Source organism: Amblyomma mixtum, chromosome 8 (genome assembly GCF_055824585.1).
Source record: "Amblyomma mixtum isolate Tamu chromosome 8, ASM5582458v1, whole genome shotgun sequence".
Taxonomy (NCBI): Eukaryota; Metazoa; Arthropoda; class Arachnida; order Ixodida; family Ixodidae; genus Amblyomma; species Amblyomma mixtum.
In genome coordinates this window covers 49,085,682-49,107,636 of record NC_143019.1, presented here as the reverse complement: position 1 = coordinate 49,107,636, position 21,955 = coordinate 49,085,682, and the positions used below count along the sequence as shown (strand labels likewise).

The 21,955-nt window shown below is 47.2% G+C and overlaps 1 protein-coding gene across 1 annotated transcript in view; it reads right to left on the bottom strand.

The window, feature by feature from the left end:
* Nucleotides 1–21,955, bottom strand: part of LOC149332347 (potassium channel subfamily K member 1-like) — a 160,942-nt gene that overhangs the window by 137,456 nt on the left and 1,531 nt on the right. The window lies entirely within an intron of this gene.

The window sequence follows — 21,955 nt, the reverse complement described above, 5'->3', positions numbered from 1 at the left end:
GATCGAGCTGAAACCATCAGAATCAATATCTTCCTGCGAGATGAAAGCGGGCCGCGGACTGCTTTTCTTATCTTATTTTTTTTTGAAGTTTTTTAACATTGTATAGCTCGACATCCCCTCCACCTGCACTTAGCACACGTGCACACATCATTGGGTCGGGGCCTTCTCATTTTAAAAATTTCTTCTATTTCGCAGACGCTTCTCACTCTTTCTGAAAAGAGGATCGGACTGGCGTTTTTCATTTATTTTTTATTTTTTTTGACGGCAGCCATCTTAGACTTAGACGGGTTTGTGTGAAATAAGCCCGTCTCCTTTAGCGCCTGTTCTCCAAGTGTTTACCAAGCGTAGCCGCCGTGTCTGTGTCTCAGTATACTAGTACGTTATTCCTTTCGTCATTTCGTCGTTTCGGTTTTCATTTTCGGCCAAGCGCGCCGGAGATCCTTCCCGCTCGGAAGAGAACGCGCCTCCCCGAGTTTTAAGCCGCTTCTTTCGTGTTTCGTCACTCTTTCTACGCGGAACAAAACTGTGATGTTAACACTCGCTCTATTTCTCTTTTTCGGTCATTCGGCAGGAAACTGTCCTTCGAACGAAGCTGTCGGCGGCGACAGACACGTCACCGCGCCTAGCAGCGGCGAACGGGCGAGTAAGATGAAAATTCCTCGACAAGCACCCTGCCAGGAAACTGTCAAAGACAGCGACACCCTTCTTGTTCTTAAGTTTAGGGCTCTCGGGGCGCCATCTACGGCCCACACATATACGTAATAGAAGGATGTGTAGCCAGGCTTTGGCATAGAAATCTAAAGCACGCTGTCGAGAACGAGGCTCGGGATCAAGTAGCAGGAAAAAAAAGACACAACCGAGCAAATGAACGTAGACACGAAGGCACAGTATGTCAGGAATAAAAAAAAAAGGTTTTGTATTTTCTTAATTACACACACTGTATTTTTAATGCGAGAGCATTAAAAGCATAATCAGGAAAAAAGCGTGCCGTCGGTCATAAAATTCGCCCATTGATGGAGGGAAACCCGTCACCAGACCGGACAACCCTATTGGCAGGAGGGAAACGACGTCACCAGAGCGGACAATCCCCATTGGTTGGAGAAAAGTGACGTCAAGAAAGCGGACAATCCCCATTGGCTGGAGAGAAGTGACGTCACCAGACAAGTGCCTCAGATTTTGTTCTCACGGTTTTGAAGGCACGGTGCTAAATCTCCTAAGCTTTTTTTTTTGTCTGTACTAGTTTCGGTATTATCTGCACTCTTTTTCTCTTCTTTTTATGATGTGCTTAACATATATGCATGCGTGCTATGTCTATTGTTTTCTTCTCGCAATTTGGGTTATATTATTTTTATTCACTGCATATATAGAAACATTTCCGTCTGCTGCCATGTGAATGGTTCCCGGGCCTTTGTGAAGCCACATATGCCGCTTTTAGTCCGGAAATCCATCCAGTGACTAGGAGAAAATATAAGCTGAATCTGAAGTGACGTCATTTCCGGCAAAGACGTTAACAACTTCTAATGCTATCGTATTGCAACACATTAGATAATCAGATCAAGTGTCCCTGTGAATTTTTCTTCACTTATGCTTACATTTCCATTTTTCATACGTTCTCATATTCTTGTAAATGTCGTTCCCTTTAGTTTCCCACTCTACTCTGAATGAAGTAAGGGTATGGCGCAGAGTCCGCCCCGTGTTTATCTTTTGTTTTATTTTGCTTTATTATGAGATGCAGCAAGCCCATTCGCATGCACAACGCGATAAGTGAATGGGAAGGGGCAGTGTTTGTTCTCGTCTCCAAAAACTGCGCAATCAAGCCAACAACGAGGCCAGCCCGAAACCACCTCTGCGCCAGCGTGAGTAAACTTCAACGCACTCTCGGTCGAAGTACCGCGTTTACTCGAATCTAGCAAGACCTTGATTGAAGGGCAGTGTAACTTATGCGCGTAACGGGCGAAACGATTTATTTAATAACATTCATCATCATCAGCCCGACTACGCCCACTGCAGGATAAAAAGCCTCTCCCATATGCATCTAATTAAATCTGTCTTCTGGCAGGGACAGCCCGGGGGGTAGCGATGATGTAGAGGTAGAGCATCTGCCTCGCTTGCAAGAGGACCGGGGTTCGAATCCCAGTGCCACGCATTTCACCGCTGGGTTTAAACAAAGAAGAAAAAAAAACTCCGCGTGTCAGTGGAATTTCATAAACAGCCCCGAGGTGCGACCTGATTTCGGTGACCAGAACCGACAACGCACTCCCAAACCACAGCAGGATTTGGCCAGTCTGGTATAGTACTTCACCACAACCTCCTATATGAACAAACCAATTCTTAATATTAACCGAGTAAAAAAGCTAGGGGGTAACTTTTATTATCAAATGAAACAAACACTCGCTCTGCATTCGAGTAAACACGGCATGTCCACAGGCAAGGCCAGTCTGTATGCTGCCCCCGGTCTCCAACGGTGGCAGTTCTGCCGGAAGCAGTATACGATGGATGCGCTTCCAAGCAGACAGAGCGACACCTCCCCCTCCATTCTCCGCGTCGCTAGATAAATAACCCCGAAGCGTCACGAGCACCCAATGAATCATAAAAATGAAGTGAGAGAGCGGTAAGCGCCGATGGAGAGAGTGAGCTATAGAGAGAGAGGGCACGCGCGCACACACACACAAAAAAGAAGTGGGCTATCATGCGTCCCTGGAAATGCTTGGGGCGCGGACAAAATACAAAGAAAGACATAACGGATGCGGCAGTTGAGCTGCGTCGGGGAGGGGGATGCAGGCTGCCGAACTCGCGGTAGTAATAGGCGAGCCGGTCGATGGGGGCTTTCAACGGGACGCCGACAGCGCGCAGCAATTCGCGCGGAAGATCTGAGGGCGCGGGGGGCCGTGCTGCGGTATGGATGGATGGATGGATGGATAGGAGCGCCCCCTTTGAAACGGGGTGGTGGCAATTGCCACCATGCTCAGCTTTTCTTTATTTATTATTTTTTTTGTTTACTGTGTTGGCAGTTCTCATTAAGATTCTCCATCAACTTTGCCTACGGTTTCCTACTATTCTAACCTTATGCCACATCTCTGCTTTTCAGCCACCAATCCTCCAATCGCTTTTTGCTGACTTCCACTGCAGATTTATTTACATGACCATTGTTATCTTTAAACCCTAGGGCCTCAGAAAGAGTGACTGTGCCTGCATCGACATCCGGATGGATACCATCACATTTGATTATGAGGTGTTCAATTGTTTCCACAGATCTACCACACAATGCACATGTGTCATCTTCTTCGTTGGGGCGGGTGCGCCCTCTGGCGCCTCGAACGGTGAAAAACAGAGTAGTGCATGTCCCGTAGAGTTGATCGAAAATACTCAGAGGAAAGGGAGGCGACACCGTATGCACAAGTTCCTTGAACCGCAACCATGTACCAACTGGCCCAACAAGCGTATAGGTTTCGTCAATAAGAATTTTTTGAAGAGCGCCTCGTCCACCGAGTGAATGTCGAGAAGTGTAAGAGAGAATAAACTTTATTAATATAAAGCAATTACACGGGTGGTTCACCCAGGTCCGGGAAACCATTGGCAAATAACAGCCCTCAAGGTCTGACCGATCATCTGGCGCTGAACGGGGAACTGTGTGTTATCCAGCCTCGCCTTCCACTGCTCATGGCTGAGTTCCTGTAAACTGTACGCTTTTCGTTGCTCGGGGCAGTTAAAAACCATGTGGAGGATGTCAGAAAACTCTCCGCAGGCAGGGTATATGCTTTTGTTGGGTATTGCGCGGGCCAAATCTTGTTGTGTTGAGCTGGGTTTGGTCGTGTGCGGGCTTGAATGTTTCTCCATATAGTGGCTTCTTGACGAGAGAGGTCTCTGTGGGGTCGCATTTTGCTAGGTTACATTGGTTGGACGGAAACGTAGATTAGGATTCTGAAATACAATCGCGCTGCAGTGCTCTCCGTTGAGTACAGATTAGCAAATTTAAGTAGTAGAATTTTCACTTTTTTGATAAATTTATTCCAGCGAAATGTTTGGAATCAGACGCGCAATTCAAATCAGCAAAGAGTACGGGCCTGCTAATAAGTTTTCTCGGCGAAAAAGGCCTCCCCGACCTTGTATAGCACACTGACAGCCCCATCATATGCCACTTCATCAAGGAAAAAAAAGAGAAAATTACGTTTACACGTTGTTTGCCCCGGGAAAAGTTGTATTCTTCCAATTCCATCCCCGCTCTCGGCCAATCAAGAGCGGAGCCTAACACGAACTAAATGTCTTTCCCGGCATTCCTACGGCTAATGAACAAAGAACGCCATCACGTCCTCCTTTCCCTCGAAATCTATTTTGAGAAACTCTGCATGCTCGAACGAACGGCAACGCGCGCAGCTCGCAGTCTGAGCGCTGAGGACACGTGGGGAAATCTGAAAAGTGCGCGCGACGAGAGACGGAGAAAGACTGAAATAGAGAGAAAGAGTGAGAGAGCAAGACTGAAATAGAGAGAGAGTGAGAGAGAGAGAATGAGTGAGTGAGAGAGAAAGACTGAAATAGAGAGAGTGAGAGAAAGAGTGAGAGAGAGAGAAAGACTGAAATAGAGAGAAAGAGAGAAAGACTGAAATAGAGAGAGTGAGAGAAAGAGTGAGAGAGAGAGAAGGAGTGAGAGAGAGAAAGATAGAAAGAAAGAGTGAGTGAGAGAGAAAGAGTGAGAGAGAGAGCTAGGGATAAACGTTTTTTCATTGTTCCAAATCCGGCAAAGCCAGAGCGGAGAACACGTCGAAGTGACGCGCTGCCTAATCCCCACAGGCGGCCCTGCGTCGGTTAATTGCGCCGCGATGCGTGACTGTTTCTCCGCCAGGCCGGGCCGGGAAGCAGAGAGAGAAGGGAGACGCGGAACAGTCGGGGTTGACAGGTGCGTTGTTTAACGCGGCGCCACACAGATAGAGAACAGAGGCGGGAAGTCAGATGATAAACCCTCTGTCGGTTAATTGGCCGCATCGAGCTAGCGCGTATAGCCAATAACAGGCCTAATCAGTTAAAATGGGTTTACTGCCGCAGCAGCGAGTGAGGCCAACACGCTCCAAACACAGGGTTTAATGAGAATGTATGTTACGGTTAAAACTGCTCACCGTTTCAGAAATGTTACAGCCTGCTTTAAAATGCTCGCGCTAAGCCGGCGCGAACAACGCGCTTTTACCTGCATTGGCGTTTTTTTTTTATTTCGTCTTTTTCGCAACTAAGTAAAAGGCCGACACCCCCCCCCCCCCCCCCCCCCCCCCCGCTTTCCTCCGCTTTCCTCCACCTTACTTCTTCCTACTCACTTTTGAATGATTCCTCAAGGAGCTCGACGATTTTCATTTCTGCGAGTATTAAAGCGACGAGTCAAAAAAAGATCACCGCTAGTGACCGATCATCGCAGCGAAGTAATTTCAACTCGCGGCTCCCAAAAAACAGCGATAACGAAAGTGTCAAGACTTCCTTATACCGCTCAGTACTGCAGAAGGTTCAACACATAGCCATCACCTCCGAAATTTTAACTTTTTTTTCTCTTTCCGCTGTCCCAGCCGTCAGACACTCGTGCTATTAATTCAATAGCATTAGAAGCCCCATGGGGTTAAAACGAGTTGTCGGTCATAAAATTATCCCACTAGCTTAAAGGAAGTGACGCCAGAAGACCATAAGTTACGTCACCTTCGGTGACGGTGTCAACAGCTGTTAATACTATCCATTGCTAATACATAATATAATTACGTCTCCCATCGTTTTTTTTTTTAAACGCAGTGCTATATACTTCAACCAGATGTGAATCAGCGCCCACGTGTTACGATTCTTGCTGCATCAAAAAACACCACATAGTTACCGAAAGTAGTTTTGAAAGTTAAGTAACAGCGTCCCTCATAATACAGCGCTGATATCACCGTTCAGGGATATATGAAGGCCTTATACAAGGCGTTGCCGTCGAAACGTGTGAATTGTGCTTTGCAAAGTAATGGGCGTCAGCCAAGCATTTCCTAAAGAACATTTTCGTCACAGCAGCGTGATTGACACTTACCACAAGCTACAAGGTCATATAAAGTGCTCACTTGGCAGCGTCCGCGTTTCTAAGACGGCTCCTCTTCACAACTGCGTGCGCCGTTCGCGCGGTTCTCGCATATTCTCGCGTGGTTCGGTTCTCACGTATTATTTTTAATGCGTTTTTTTTTTCGACTGGGTGTGCGTGGAGGAAATGGGTAGCATCAAAGATGTAAATGTCATTCACGGAGTCTACGGTCCGAATACCGTTCATGCGGGCACTACGAGATGAGGGGAAATGAAATGTACGCTCATATGGTGAGAGCAGAACGGGTCAGTGAACTAGCGTGACTTAATGACACCTTAGTCTAAATCAAGGAGAAGAAATGGGCAGGGCACGTAATGCGAAGGCACGATAACCGATGGTCGTTTAGGGCAACGGACTGGATTTAAAGAGAAGGCAAGCACAGCAGGGGGCGTCAGTTTGGGGCGATAAAGTGGCCGCAGCTGGCACAGGACCGGGTTTATTGAAGGCACGTGGGAGAAACCTTTGTCTTTCATTTAGGATGATGTGATGATGGCGACGATAGCGGTGAAAGAAAAAAAACTATTTTTTTTTATTCGAGATGTTTGCCATTAGGCATAATGTAAAAGGTAAAGAAAGTTATAAGACGGAGTGTAAACAAGCCTCGCTTAAAAAGTGGCAAAAGTTCACGATAAAGCGATTATCATGAGTCCACTTGCGATAGTCGCCTGCAACGTCTGATCGAAGGCCTACCTTCTTTAGGAAGCGTCGTCTCACGGAAGCTGTAGCCGGGCAAGTCCACAGCAAGTGTTTTTCGTCACACTGGTCTGGCGTAGCACCACAATGGGGACACTTGTCAGTCACTTCGAAACGTTTGTTACGCCACCGATGACGCACACAAGGAGTCAGAGCCGCTCCTGCCCGAATCCGATGCACAGATACCTCCTCCTCCCGAGTGAGACTCCGGGGGAGAGGGTACGAACACCGAGGAATGAGAGCGCGTGTTCGCTGACGCAAAGCCCGTTTCTCGGAAACATGGGACAGGAACGGATCTGGGGGAAGAGGGGAAGGTGGCGGGATGTCTGAAGTGTAGAGGTGTGTCATTTCAAACGGGCAGTTAAAGCTTTCTACACGTCCCATATGCGCGCTGTTCCATCACCACGAGATTAGGCTGCTTATTTTTTTTTAGATTGAGACAATACAGGTACCTTGCATATATGGCCGCACGTTGCCTTAAATACCCGTACGGTTCCATGTCCGAAAACTACTTGACTGTCCCGGATTAGGGGCCTACACGACTGACGAAGCTTTGTGCTACTGGTGCCATTCCATATGCAGAGCCCCGATCTGCGCACTCTTCAGTCTCCGGCCAGTCGGTGCGCGCCGGAGCTCAGTTCCAGTGCAGTGCAACCTAAGTGCACTTGCCGGTATAAGCTTTTCTCGCAAGGCCGAGCGATACATACATACCGACGCAGGCAGCGCCATAAAGAAAGGTCAGAGTGTACGCACGCAGCGCTTCGTAACACCGGCTCGACAGATCGCACAAAAGGCGCTGAATCTTTCAAGAGAGAGAGAGAGAGAAAAAAAAACGGGAGATCGCGAACGCGGCGAGACGAAACCAAAGAGCTCGAGCGCCCGGGGGGCCAGCTTTTTCATCCCATTTCGCGGCATTGAAATTTCTCCCAGGAATGCCGCCCGCGCTGCGACGCCCGCTTTTCTCGGAGAGCGCAGCAAAGCGACGGCTGGGACCGAACGGCAGAAAAAAAAAAGAAAAAAAGAACGGCGCCGTGGAACAAGTGGGCGCTCTGCGGCGCCGATCGGAGATTTAAAGCACTCGGCAGTCAGTGGCCTGCAGCTATAGCCCCCTCTCGCCTCCCAGTGGCCCGGCCGAGCGATATGTTGCCCAATTGTTTGCAGCATCCGAACCGTAATGGAACCGCGCAGTCCTTTCCATTTTTTCGCTCTCTCTCTCTCTGTCTGTTTCACATCGTCGAGGAAGGCCCAGCGATGGATTCCAGCCGCCACGGCGCGTACACAGAAGAGGTGGTCGTAAAAAAGGGCATTAAACGATCGCCCCTCGTCTCACAGAGCGCGGTGACGATAAGTGCCTCTTACGTTTCGGGTTTGAGGGAGGGGGGGGGGGGGGGGGGGGGGGGGGGGTTAGAAGGGGTCACGTACGGCGTAGCTGTTGGGGGTGGGGGGGGGGGGGTCGTGCACGGACAGAGTGCGCCTGCATTTTGTATACGCCAGGGGTGAGAAAGAAGGGTAAACAGCAACAAAATGCACACAGAGAAGATAAGGAAGACACGCGAGAGAAAGACACCGGTTGTAATGACGTTTGCGCGCCACGTACTACGAGATGGTTCATTTGTTGCGAACCCGACGGCGGTCTGGGTTGCGCGGGTCGATATAGAAAAAGTGGGCTGCGAAATACGTGGCCCGGGTTCCTAATAACGCGCGAAAGATAACAGCGGAAAGAGTGAGACCGACGGAAAAAAAAAGATAGAAAATATAGACACAGCGTAGCGTAATTTTACGTTTCTTTTTTTTCTTCGAAAATCATACTTGCAATAAATTGCGTTAAGTAAAGAAGCATGTAGCGACTCAATTTAAACTCGCTCAGATTGTTTTCGCTTTCTTCGGAGCAAGACAAGTAACGCGACTGTCCACAACAGCTAGATATCCATCTCCTCCCTCGGTGACAGAAGACGGCTACCAGCATAAGTGAATCAATTTACTTATCTGTATTGAAAGAACGAGCGAGCGAACAAACCGAAAAAGAAAGAACAAAGGAACGAAGGAAAGAATTAATTAACGATAGAACGAACAAATAAACACGCGAATTAAATTAATAAATGAAATAAGGAACAAATTAACGAATGAATGAATGAATGAATGAATAAACAAACAAACAAGCGAATTAAATTAATAAATGAACTAAGGAACAAATGAATGAATGAATGAATGAATGAATGAAAGTGCCCCCTGAATTATTGTGTACAGCAGTTGCGTACGAAAAAACACACACACACAAAAAAAAAAAAAAATATATATATATATATATATATATATATATATATATATATATATATATATATATATATATATATATATATATATATATATATATATATATATATATATAAAGGAAAAAAAGGAAAATTGGAGGACTACAAGGTTTGTTCTGGGCCATTTGCTACCTTTCAGCAGCATGCTTTTTCAGCTGACTGATGAGTTTTTCCGGACTGCAGCACTTTTCATCGCGCAACAGCCTTCAAAACTTTGTGGGGCGTCGCAAACAACGCGAGACTCTGCGTGTGTGTGTAAACAACTGCTCTGAGACAGTCGCGAGCACGCGCTGGGCGTGTTGTAGTGTCAATATTGACTCTGGTTGGCCGAGTCTGGTTTTCAAGAGGCTATACAGCGTGTCCGCGAACGTTCTCGAAGCGACTCCAGAGCACAAACTCGAGAAGACCTTCCTGACCAACCATCTCTCTAATGGGCGCACAGTTTCGCCCTCGACGACGCCGTTACTGCGCTCTTCCCGCTAACTGGACACGCAAGCAGCACACCAGAGCACTCTCGGTAAATAACTTGTGAAAGTATCTGTACGCAAGCACAACGCACACCATTCATTTAGTGGCAGAGAAAGCTGCATACAGCAAAAGGATGCAAGGGAGCGTGGGTAAATTGAAAACTGCTCTCGGGCTCTGAAATTTTGAAGCGCGGTAAGGGAACCTTCAGGCGCGATGTCAATTATTCCGATGCAGCCAGCCCAGCGCACGACGCATCTCGCGAGTTGAATAGCGCCTCTCATATGCACCAACCTAGAAAATTAACGCCTTGATTTGCATATTACTGACTCGCTTAGCGAGAGCTCGCCCACTATGGAAAGCAGTCATGTTGCGGTCGAAGTGGGGAAGGGCACGTCGCCTTGGGATAGTTTGCAAATATACGACGGCGCTGCGCAAGCGTTCGTTCTACAGCCGAGTGAACCGTCGCATAAAATTGGGGCCAGATTGAGCGTGGACGGCGCCTCGGTCATCTCATTACTCGGCACGCCGGCCTTCCATTACGTTCGGCAGTCATGGCGGTGTACCGAATAGAATCGCTTTCTTTTCTTTTCTTTTTGCTTATCTCGGCCCCGTCGGCACGAGTGAAGGAAAAAAGAAGAGCGGATCGCGTGGACTTTGCCGCGTCAGCACCCGAGAGCGAAGTGTTCGCGTCAGAGGCCATTAAGGAGGAATCCTGCGACGCATTAAGGCTGCGCGGCGGCTTCACTGCACTAGACACACAGTTGCAGCGAAGCCAGAGTTGCAGGGGCCAAAACGTAATAAAGGGCGTCTCGGAGAACTGGTGGAAGGGAGCGCGTGATGGGAGGTTCTTTATCGCCCCTGACCTGTTGGAACTTGAGAGCTCCATCACTTGAAGCTCGTTCCCCACTCCTCTTGTTCCCTAAATTTTTTGCGTGTTGTGGAGGATTTTATGGCGCATAAGCAACCAAGGCCATCATGCTCCAGGCGCAGGGTTAAGTGCCTATCTTTGTGATAAACAACTAAAGCAATCCTTAATTTACGAAACGAAGAGTAACCCTGTATTAAAGGCAAGACTCCCTAGCCAGTGTGCAAGTCTCCGTAACTTCAGTTTTTTGAAGATGCTTTGCCGCGTAATTCAGCTAACGTCTAAGCCATGACATTGTTTTCCTGATCCTTTCCGTCATTCTGAACCCTTTATCCCCTTATCGATTTTATCCAGCGTGGTGCACGCTTCATTTGCCTGTTTACGCAGCATACCGGTCGAAGAGGACTTTATTGCATTCTCTTTATACTAACCACTTTTCAAGCCTTTATCATGGGGAAAATCATCATAATTATATAAATATGATGATTCCGATAACCATAACACCTAACGTGGATGTGTGGGCACAAGAATATCATCAGTTGCCACAAGCAAAGACGCAAAGCTGCTTCATTTTTAAAACTACACGTAGATCGAAAGGCGGTAAAAAACGCACCTTGTTTTTTTTTTTTTTTGCGTTCCCGCACAGTCGAAAAACAGTTGACCAACACAGCAGCGAATTCTCACCCAATTCCGCACTTTTCACAGAACATATATCACGCCGGACAGCAGGGCCAGAAACAAAAAAAAAAGCATTTAGCCGGAGTTCCAAAAACTCTCGTTATAAGCAACATTTCAGCAGCCTCCTAACATTTAAGCGAAACAAGTTTTAAAAATATGAGAACGCTAAGCGCTAAAAGTTCGTAGAAGGGTCTACGCGGCTCTCGGACATTTCCAAGACATTGCCTCGTTCTACGCAGCGTGAGGCTGGCGAGACTGTTTCAACGCCAGATGGCTTCGAGAATGTTCGTGGACACGCTGTATAGCCTCTTGAAAACCAGACTCGGCCAACCAGAGTCAATATTGACACTACAACACGCCCAGCGCGTGCTCGCGACTGTCTCAGAGCAGTTGTTTACACACACACGCAGAGTCTCGCGTTGTTTGCGACGCCCCACAAAGTTTTGAAGGCTGTTGCGCGATGAAAAGTGCTGCAGTCCGGAAAAACTCATCAGTCAGCTGAAAAAGCAGATATATATATATATATATATATATATATATATATATATATATATATATATATATATATATATATATATATATTGTTGTGTTTTTTCGGACGCAACTGCTGTACACAATAATTCAGGAGGCACTTTGGCTCTCTAAAGTGCTGCAAGGCGAAAGCGTTTCCTGGCGCACTGTTTGTTTGTATTTACTTTTTTATTTTTCATATTTTTTTATTTTTTGCTCCTATCTTGTTTTTATTGTTTTTTATTTTATTTTCATATCCTATTTTATTTTGCTTTTATTTTGCTTATTTTCTTATTTTTATTTTCCTTTCCTTCCTTTATTCCTTTTATTTTATTTATGAAACCTATGCATTCACTAGATGCGCCTTTATTCATGCTCGAACCTTGAGCCTTCGTGGCGGAGTGGTAGCGTCTCCTCTTCAAATGCCAAAGGCCCTGGTTCGATTCCTACCCTCGGCGCAGTTTCTTTCTAAGCAGTGACGCCGAAAGGCGGACAAATCTGCCGATGCGTCTGTCGACACGGCTGCCGACGCGTCTGTCGACACTCCTGCCGACGAGTCTGCTAACGACAGTATGAGGCATTAAAGGCTTTCGCCTTAATATTTGCACGATAGTGTGACACGCCTGATAAACATAGCAGTCGCACGCCAGCCTCGTACAACTGCTGCTCTTGCCGCATTGCCGTGTGCGTAGAAAAGAAAAAAAAAAGAAAGGAGGTTATTAGTCACCTCGAAGCTGTTCCGCTAATGGACGCCCCATACAATGAGAGCACGAAAACTTGTCACGGCTTGTTTACGAAGTTCACGCGTTGCAACACGCGGTCTAATATGTCTCGCGCATTGTCCGTGATTCGAACCCTTCTTCGAAACTCAGAAGCTGTCTCAGAGGCGAAAAAGTAATTCCTGTACGCAGATATCTTAATAAAAAGAAACAAAGGCCGTTGAACAGAAAACTGCACGGACAGCGATATAAGGAAATGAAAGACTTAATAGTATCAGAATAACCTTGCACAACTGAATGAGGCTGGCCGTGAGGATGAAATGAGATTGACGGCTCCGCTGCGCCACTGCCGAAGGTCTTCCCGACGTGCCTTAATAAAACGCATATTGGCGCATGACCTCCATGGTGCCACGCGAAGCGTTGTAGTCGGTCGCTGCAGCATGGCGTTTCGAAGAGGACGCTCCTAACACCCACTCATACATCGTACCGAGAATGTGTTATGAACAAGGGCACAGCGTGGACGTGGTTAACGTCAAATAACCAGCGCGACATCCACGTTGAGAACCGCAGAGGCTTTAATGCAAGCTAATTTCAGTCAGTTATTGATTTTTATTTTCCATCACAGACAGGGGAGGCGAGGCAAAAAGCTGTAGTTGCTTAACCATAATCCATCCACTATGCAAGGCAGCAGAAGCATACGCTGGACAATGCTACACAAACATAGAATGTAAAACTTAAGATGGGCCCAACTTTAATAATAAACAACAGATGTTATATAAACAGCGACAAATTCGTATTAGGCAAAATAAAATACAATTCAGGCAAAAGCTTATAAGCGAAAAACGAAGTAGGAAGAGATACTGGTCTTTAAGGTGAGCCACACGTTCGAAATATAGCCCCGGGAACGCTGGAGGTTTTGTCTAAGTCGGAAGGAAAAAGGGGGCGAGAATGGAGGGAACATTTTCGACGCGGCTTTAGCTGAAAGAACGAGCCTTCCTAGAAGTAGGGTGCTCTCTGAGGCCGCGGTGTTGCTATATTCAAGTTTTCAACTGAATGCAGCGTTTCCATATCACGTCGCGGCGTGCGATATACCGACCGTTCAAACTGGATCCGCACAAAAGATATCGATACTACCGTCTCCTGACACCACGGAAATCTATTCGCCGCAGTGGCGTCCTTTATTTTCTTTCTTTCCTTCTTTCCTTCCTTCTTTCCTTCCTTCTTTCCTTTCTTCTTTCCTTCCTTCCTTCTTTCCTTCCTTCCTTCCTTCTTTCTTTCTTTCCTTCCTTCCTTCCTTCCTTCTTTCCTTCCCTCTTTCCTTCCTTCTTTCTTTCTTTCCTTCCTTCCTTCCCTCTTTCCTTCCTTCCTTCCTTCCCTCTTTCCTTCTTTCTTTCAGGAATGGGGAAATGCAGAGAATATTCAAGGCGCCAGCAGGAAGAAATAAGCCGCGCGCAGAAATTTGTGGGCGGTGCTTTTGAAAGCCCCGGAACTAGCGACTCAGTGTCACGCGGAAAAGGCCGCCAATCTCTGCGGTTGCGACACGCGCATCTCGCGGAGGGTCAAATTGCGTTAGGCTCCCAAACGCCACCCCGGGTGAGTTTGTTTGCGGGGCGCGTCGCGGTGTCGCGGCATGCAGGCTGACACGGATGCTGTGAATGCTGGCCGCCACAGAGGCGTACGCACTGTAACGAAGCACTGTACGGTTCACGGCAAAAAAAAAAAAACAAACAAACAAACAAAACATCGTTCTCAGGCCCTGACGTCTTCGGCCGAACGAAGGTGGAGAGAGAAGACGAGGTAGTACGTCCTTTTCGACGCCTGACAGAGAGGTTTTATGAAAACAATTTGCTCCTCCACATGATACAACGCACTGTGCGCTGCTATACGCGTCGGCTACGAAAGCTGCAAGTGGTGTCTGTTAAAAATAATCAGGCAGTGGAGTTCACTCCTCAGCCGTACATTGGAGCCCTTACCTTACCTTACGTTACCTTAGCTTATCTCCCCTTAGCTTACCTTACTTTACCTCACATCACCTTAGCTTACTTTAGATTAGATTAACTTAGCTTAGCATGCCTTACCTTACCTTAGCTTACTTTAGATTATATTAACTTAGCTTAGCTTAGAATGCCTTACCTTGCCTTACCTTAGCTTAACTTAGAATGCCTTACCTTGCCTTACCATGACTTACCTTACCTTGCCTTACCTTACCTTACCATGCCATATCTTATCTCGCCCTGTCTTGTATTCCTACCTTACCTTACCTTACCTTACCTTACCTTACCTTACCTTACCTTACCTTACCTTACCTTACCTTACCTTACCTTACACTGATTTAAAGCTTAAGGGATGCCATAATTGCTCCGCTGCACAGATAGGAAACGGACCCCATTTCCTTGCCACCTATGGCAAAGGCGAGTCAAAGAACGCGTGCAAGTACCGTGCAAGTATCGTGCAACCATCCCAATCTGATCGCGGTCATCTATAGGTTCGGCGGTCGTGTCGGCGTCCGCAACAAAATGCAACCAATGCCATTGTGCCAGTCATGCGTAACCGCGTTTTTTCTTTACTTTTGCTTTAATTTGCTTGCGGCCCTCGATCTCCTTTTCTTGCAGGCAAGGAAGCCAGCCAATGCCAGTACGTTGTCGAATCGAGAGGCGCAACTGGGCACTCGAACACTGGCAGCGGCCGAAATAGACACTAAAGAACGGACAACGCAGATATAGAAACCTCTGAGCTAAGATGTTAATTGGCTTGTCTCAGCTATCAACATTTACAAATAATGCAACGACGCATTCTCATAGCGTCCTCTTCCATGCATACTGGAGAGGTGACGACCAAACGGCTAAGATCTGCCACATGCTCTATTTACGGGGACTTTTCGAAAGGTACCAACTAAAGCCCCCCCTCTGGTTGTTTGCGTCACCTCTAAAATGACCTGCTCATTGTGTTGTGATATAGATCTCGACCGCATTGACATCATCAGATTTCGTTTCCGCGCGCGAAAAAGAAAAATCTTAAGTGTTTATGGTACCACACAAACAGGGTTCGCCAACACAATTCGCGAAACAAACCGAGGTTTCAACTTCTGCAGAAACGGAAGTCAAGTTGGTATAATGTAAGTCACTGCAACTCCCGGCGATAATTTCAACTGGAGTGCTGCTACATCAAGAAGCGACGGAATGATTTTGAATTTTGCTACTGACATAATCTGTGCGCCTCAGTATGTCTGCTTAATGTTATTGCTTTAGGACGTTCTACAAATCAGCATTAATTCGCTCATTCTTGCTTACACAGTACTAATACGCTTTTTTATGCGTTCATTTTTATTCATTTCCACAATACGGGCCAGAAAAGACTGCAAGTCCGGAACATTCACCGCACATTTTTTACAGCTTCGGCAACGCCGAGTTGAGAGAGAACTGCACTACTACAATTGGTACCGTCTATTGTATTCCACCTCCATTAATCTCCCACCGTGACGCGGAAGGCGGCCTCACAAATCGAACCGGCGACCTTGATATCGGCGCGACGAAACACTGATCCTCTCCACACGGGCGCGGGTTACTCACCCATAACTCATTGAATAAAAGCGATCCCGACCCCGATGTATATAAATAGGGCTCCGGTCGCGAGACGGAAATAAGAGAGCCAAGCAATTGGGATGAAAGCGTCGACCGAGGCCGCGTTAAAAGCTTCCATTCCCCCCCCCCCCCCCCCCCTTTCCACTAATGCCTGCACATTTCCAAAGCCGTACTTCCCCTGCTACTCCCGTTTTTTTTTCTTTTTTTACACTTTTTTGTTTTGCCTTCAGCGCTCAGTTGCCAGCGGTTACGGCTCAATGGTTGCGTGGTTACCGAACGGCAACTTTGTTCCCTTATCCCCCTGCCTCGCTGCGACGCGGCTTTGCGCGGGGATCACGCAACTAAATAATGCATAACGTCACTTCCCCCCTCCAGCCTTAACCAAGAAATAAGATAAACAGAAATAAAGCAATGCGCCCTGGTTTCACCGACGCCAGTTTCGCTTACGCTACGGCGCATTTGCAAGCGGGTGCTTCGCGGAACAGGCGCTTAATCTTTGAGTAAGGCCTTTCAGCACTTGCCGGGAGGGGCATTTTTGTTTGTTGTTTTTTTTTTTTTGAAAGAGAGTACGAAGACAGGCTCTCGCGCGTGCGGTTGCCCTGTATACTTTAGCGCGCCATCATTCTTGTCGCCCCAGAACTCTGCGGAGGCAGCCAAGGGTGCAGAGGTCAGACGGTAGGCAGGCAACTTGGCCGGGCCTATTTAATAATAAACAGCGAGCCAGGTGGAGAATGCACCCTACGTCGCTGGCCATGGGCGCAACACTCGACGACGAGCGCAGGGGGGCGTTCGCGTGCGCGGTTTAGTTAAGCGCGGCAGTTTCCGCTTAACGAGACGGCGATGAAGGACCGAAAGAACACAAAAAGCAAGAAAAGTCGGTCTGCGCCTGGTGCGGAGAGAACGTAGGGAAATCTGGCTTGATTGGCTGTAGAAGGACGGCAGATTGAGCGAGTTGGTGTTCCATGGTGACAGGAAACTTCAAACAGCGCTAGACAACAGGACTAGAAAGAGGAGGAGACAAACACGGCGCTGAACTTACAACTGAATTCATTTGAAGAAAAATGTCCATATGTACAGTCTTTGTCAAAAGTAACCAGGCTGCACGTTTTTCTTCTCAGTCATATATTAAAGCTATTATGCCAGCCCTCAAACTCTAAGTCTGTGTATGGTAGGAAGAACCCCTGCTCTCACCTTCAAAGAACTTTTTGATCTTTAGGGAGGCCGTGAGGGCTTTGTTATACGAATGAAAAGGAAGCCACGCAGCCTGGTTACTTTTAACAAAGACTGTACATTATGCACGGGCCGCTAGTGTGGTATCTTATCCACCACGGCAATGCTGGCAACTGCACTAGCGCCGCCGCGGTGGCTCAGTGGTTATGGTGCTCGGCTGCTGACTCGGAAGACGCGGGTTCGATCCCGGCCGCGGCGGTTGAATTTCTTTGGAGGAGAAACTCTAGAGGCCCGTGTACTGTGCGATGTCAGTGAACGTTAAGGAACCCCAGGTGGTCCAAATTTCCGGATTCCTTGACTACGGTGTCCCTCATAGCTTGAGTCGCTTTGGGACGTTAAACCCCATAAACCAAACCAAACCATAATAACGCAGTTGGCTTCTCATGCTAAGCTTTTAGGAGCCGATTTGTCGTCATAACAGGCGCTTTTGCAAGCAATTCGTCAAGTTCTAGCTCCCAGCCGTATTTTTATCTTTCTTTTACTTACGAAATTTCTGGTTTGGTTTATGGGGTTTAACATCCCAAAGCAGCTTAGGCGTTGAGCGACGCCGTAGTGAAGGGCTCCAGAAATTTCGCGCCACCTGGGGGTTCTTTAACGTGCACTGACATCGCACAGTACTCGGGGCTCTAGAATCTCGCCTCCATCGAAATGCGACCGCCGCGGCCGGAATCGAACCCGCGTCTTTCGAGCCAGAAGCCGAGCGCCGTAACCGCTGAGCCACCGCGGCGTCTTACTTACGAAATTTAACAGAAGATTTTGCTGAAGAAATATTTAAGGCACACCGCTTATGGTTAGCGTGTGAAACGGATTGCGTTGGCGTCCTGTACCGTCAGGAGAGGTACACGAAGACTGCGGATAGAGTGAAGAGGACAGCTAGATATATGAAAGCAAAACAACGATCCATAAGAACGTTCGAAACAAACTGCACCAAGATATCCCATCATTTCTTCGATGTCTGAGTGTCTTTAGCGGCAGGTTGGTCTCTAGCAATACTGCGGCACGAAATTCGAAGGTTCTGACGTCTATCCCACTTCAGTAGTGTTGTCTATCACACGCTATTGCTCAACTTGTGGCGTTATGTATGCTTATAGAATGCACTCGCCCGTACCGCAGTGCCACCGAATTAACGGCCGCCATTGTGTTCCTCATAATATACACCCATATACAGGGAGTTTCACCCAAGGCTTTCCACAAGCGGTCGTCGGCGGAGAAGGCCTGCAAGGCACTGCTCCGCTTCTTGAGAACTTCTGGCCTGCACGATAGGCTGTGACTTTAACGAACAGTGACGTTTTAGAGCGACTTCAATTTTCTGTTGTTCTCCTTTCTCTTTCTTTTCTTTTATCCCCTCACTCCTTCCTTCCTTCCCCCCCCCCCCCCCCCCCCCCCCTGTGTAGGGTAGCAAACCGATTATTCTTTCGATTAACCTCCCTGCCTTTCCTCTTCTACATCCTCCTCCCTAAAGTTAGAAGAGCGCTTTTTCGCATAGCATTGTCAGCGGTGTGGTATGTCAGAATACATCTAAGGCGTGCTAATCAGCGGGCTGGTTAACTAATACTGAATAGTTAACTTTTTAACTATTACTATTAGGCCCCTTAACTATTGAGAGGCGTGTAGCCCACCGTAAGTAATACCCATAACAATTTTTAGAATTTTGAAAACGTGGTTACCTTCGACGCTGTGGCCCAACACGTTCTAGCTACATGACGCCAGAATACATGCGCTCTCGAGAAGCTTGCAGGCAAAGCAACCTCTCCAGTGCACGTAACTCGTCGAAATAGCCAAAATCTGTTGGGCTACAGCGCCCCGGGTAACCGCGTTTTCCGAAATTATAAAAACTGATGTGGATATTACTTAAGGTGGGCTACACGTCTCTCAATAATTAAGGAGCCTATCAGTAATAGTTAAGCAGTTAACTATTCAACATTAGTTAACATGTCTGCTAGTTAGCACGTCTTAGCTGTATTCTGATGTACTAGACCGCTGACAATGATATGCCAGAAAGTCGCTCCTCTAACTCAAAAACCCTATCTTTAAAAATTATTGAAAGTCTTACAAGAAACACCATGTATAGCCTGCAAGGAAAAACGTATTTGGCTGCTGTTAAAGTACGTAGAAGAGCTGAATAGGTAGGATGAATGCCATCGGTGCTTTGCCAATTTTGGCGCCTTTTCAAATAAAGTCCTTTTTTTCTCCCTCTCCATTCGTGTAAACTCACTTGAAAAACTTTCATTACCTGCCTTAGTCATCCAGAACAGTTGAAACAGTTCAAACAGTTCAAACAGTTTTTCGGAGCGCCGATCAAAAAGGCTCAGACATGGTAACTAATGAGCGAACACTCAAAGGACGAGGAAAAGAGATTCACAGGGCACTGCGAAGGCATGCTGTACAGTCGTACGTCCTGTGAAGTTTTTGTTCTCGCATTTCGTGCTTTTCACGCACAGGTTTACGATGTTTGATCGATTCAGAGAGCACAAGCTAGCCTCTTTCCTGTAGTTCTGCATACAAAGGAGCTGTGCCGACGGTAACTCGAATCAGATTGGCATAGGAAGACGGCGTTTGAAAGGATCTGCGATGCAAAGTTAGTCGCAGTTACGAAGCGAGGTTAGGCTCGAATTTCGAACTAACATTCGAAGTGCATTTCGAAGCAAGACCCTACAAAAGGTTTAGTGGCAAGTTTCTAGGAAAACGCTGAAAAGAGTCCTAAGAGTTTTTTACCCTCGAAAAGAGGCGAAATTTCACTTAAGCGTTCGCCACGCTGTAAGAAAAATTAACGACGGTCTGTTGTCTTACGAATGAGAATTCTGGTTCAGCGACGAAAAGTACAAGTAACGCGTACCAGAATTGTTTAAGAGCAGATTCTCTTTTTCCGTGTGCCCATAAAGTTGTCGGTGAAAGTCTGCTTTTTCGCTCGTAAGTTGGTTTTAGACGAGAACGAACATTTTGCTGCGCTTCGCGGCTCGCCTATTTAGGCTGCCTCTAACAAAACTCAAAGCACGCTGGTCTAATCAGCTCTTACGCGGAAATTCTGGGCCGCTGCCCGGGAATCGAAACTAATTGCGTTAAGGTAACTACTTAAAAACTTTCGCGTACGTATACGCGCTCCACTGCTATAACACGTCATACGCACTTCTCCGGCTAACACATAATTTAAGGCAAGGCCTCGGCACAGGGGAGTGTCCACATACTAGCCCATATTATAATTTTCTCACTAATTTAATTACAGGTTTTTTCGCTTTCGTATAACACGTTTTAAGCGGAGGAGACTGCTTACGGCCAGAAAATACGAGGCTCTTTTTTTCTCGAGCGACCAGTTTGTTCGCTTTTTGTTACTTTCAAACGGTAAACTTCCGCCGCCAATACAGTTACTAAGGCTATTGGATTAAATATTCCCCTACAGTCTTCTCGCAAGATAATTCAGCGGGTTAATTGTTTAAAACGCTAACTACTGCATCATAGACGCATGCTCGTGAAAAAAAAGTGCGGCTGGGAGATAAAAGTCCGGAGTCAACATGGTGGCCATTGATCAACACACGAAGCTCTAACCACCGGCAAACTTGCCCACTAATGAGGCGAACCGTAATTGCTTTCAGCAACGTCGTTCACCGCGTCCCCGGGCCGCACATAACGAGCGCTGATTGGAGCAATCTGATGCCCTCCGCAGACGCGGCACGCGGCATGTGGACCTGACGGGAGAAAGACTTGACATCTCATCAGTCGCTTTAGAAAGGAAAGCTTACCTCGAGCGCGCGATAACGGGCAACAAATGTTCAAGCGCGAGATGCTTTTATGCGCGGTGTTGAGCGCATTGCATCCAGTTCACCCCAGAGTCTGTTCGAGTATTGCGCGAAAACGGTTCTCTCACCGGTCGCTGGATATAAGAATGGCGCTGCAAGTCGAACTACGGACCTATCGGCTCCGGGTCCTGGAACGCATAGGCGCAAAGGTTATTCAGCCGTGATCCCGACAACGCCAGCATGCGGTAGAAAAAAAAAACCAAACTGCCGCTGTCGAATGAGGAATGACGAAGGAAAAAGTTGTTCGGATCTCGAATTGAGAAATATCATGACTTTGAGCCTGCGGTGATTGAGCCCCATGGAAATATCCCGGCTGCACTTCCTAGCATTTACAAGAAACCTGCCTTCACTTATTTGTTGTCTTAATGCACCGCCTTTGTAAACCAAATGACTGCGTGCATGTATCATAAAGCACTGTAACCGCCGTGGAAAGACCTCGTGCCAAGACTGCAGTATTAATAAATAAATAACAGTAATGGTACTTACTCTTCATTTCGGGCATTACTGAAGTTATAGATACCGAGTAGGCTCCTAACCATCCGAACTACATAATAAAGGCGGAAAGCTGGGCTAGTTGGTGCGTCATCGTTAATTAAAAGACTAGCCCATAAAACTAGGACAAAGACATAGAAGGAGACAGGACGTCCTGTCTAAATGCAAAACGTTTCATTTAATAAAGATACCGAGGCAGGAGAGTCGTATACGGTTCTTATAGCGGCGGTTCAAAGACAGTTTTAATTGCTCTCCGGCAGGCAGATGTCTTCTTCCTAATTAGGCTACCAGTGATGGTTTGTCAGTCGTTTCGATCATGAAGCTTCCAGCGCAGTCAAGCTGGCCTCCCGCAGAACGCATACCACACAGGCACTACCGCTCGAAACCAGGGCTACTATCGGCGTCTATTCCTTCGAATGCCTGACAGCTTGTGCAATCGCGTGGAGTACGCTCTGTCTCTGACATCTGACGTCGCGTGGAGTGCGCTTCTTCTCTAAGCTGGAGAAGACGTGTTCCATTCTGCCATTCAAA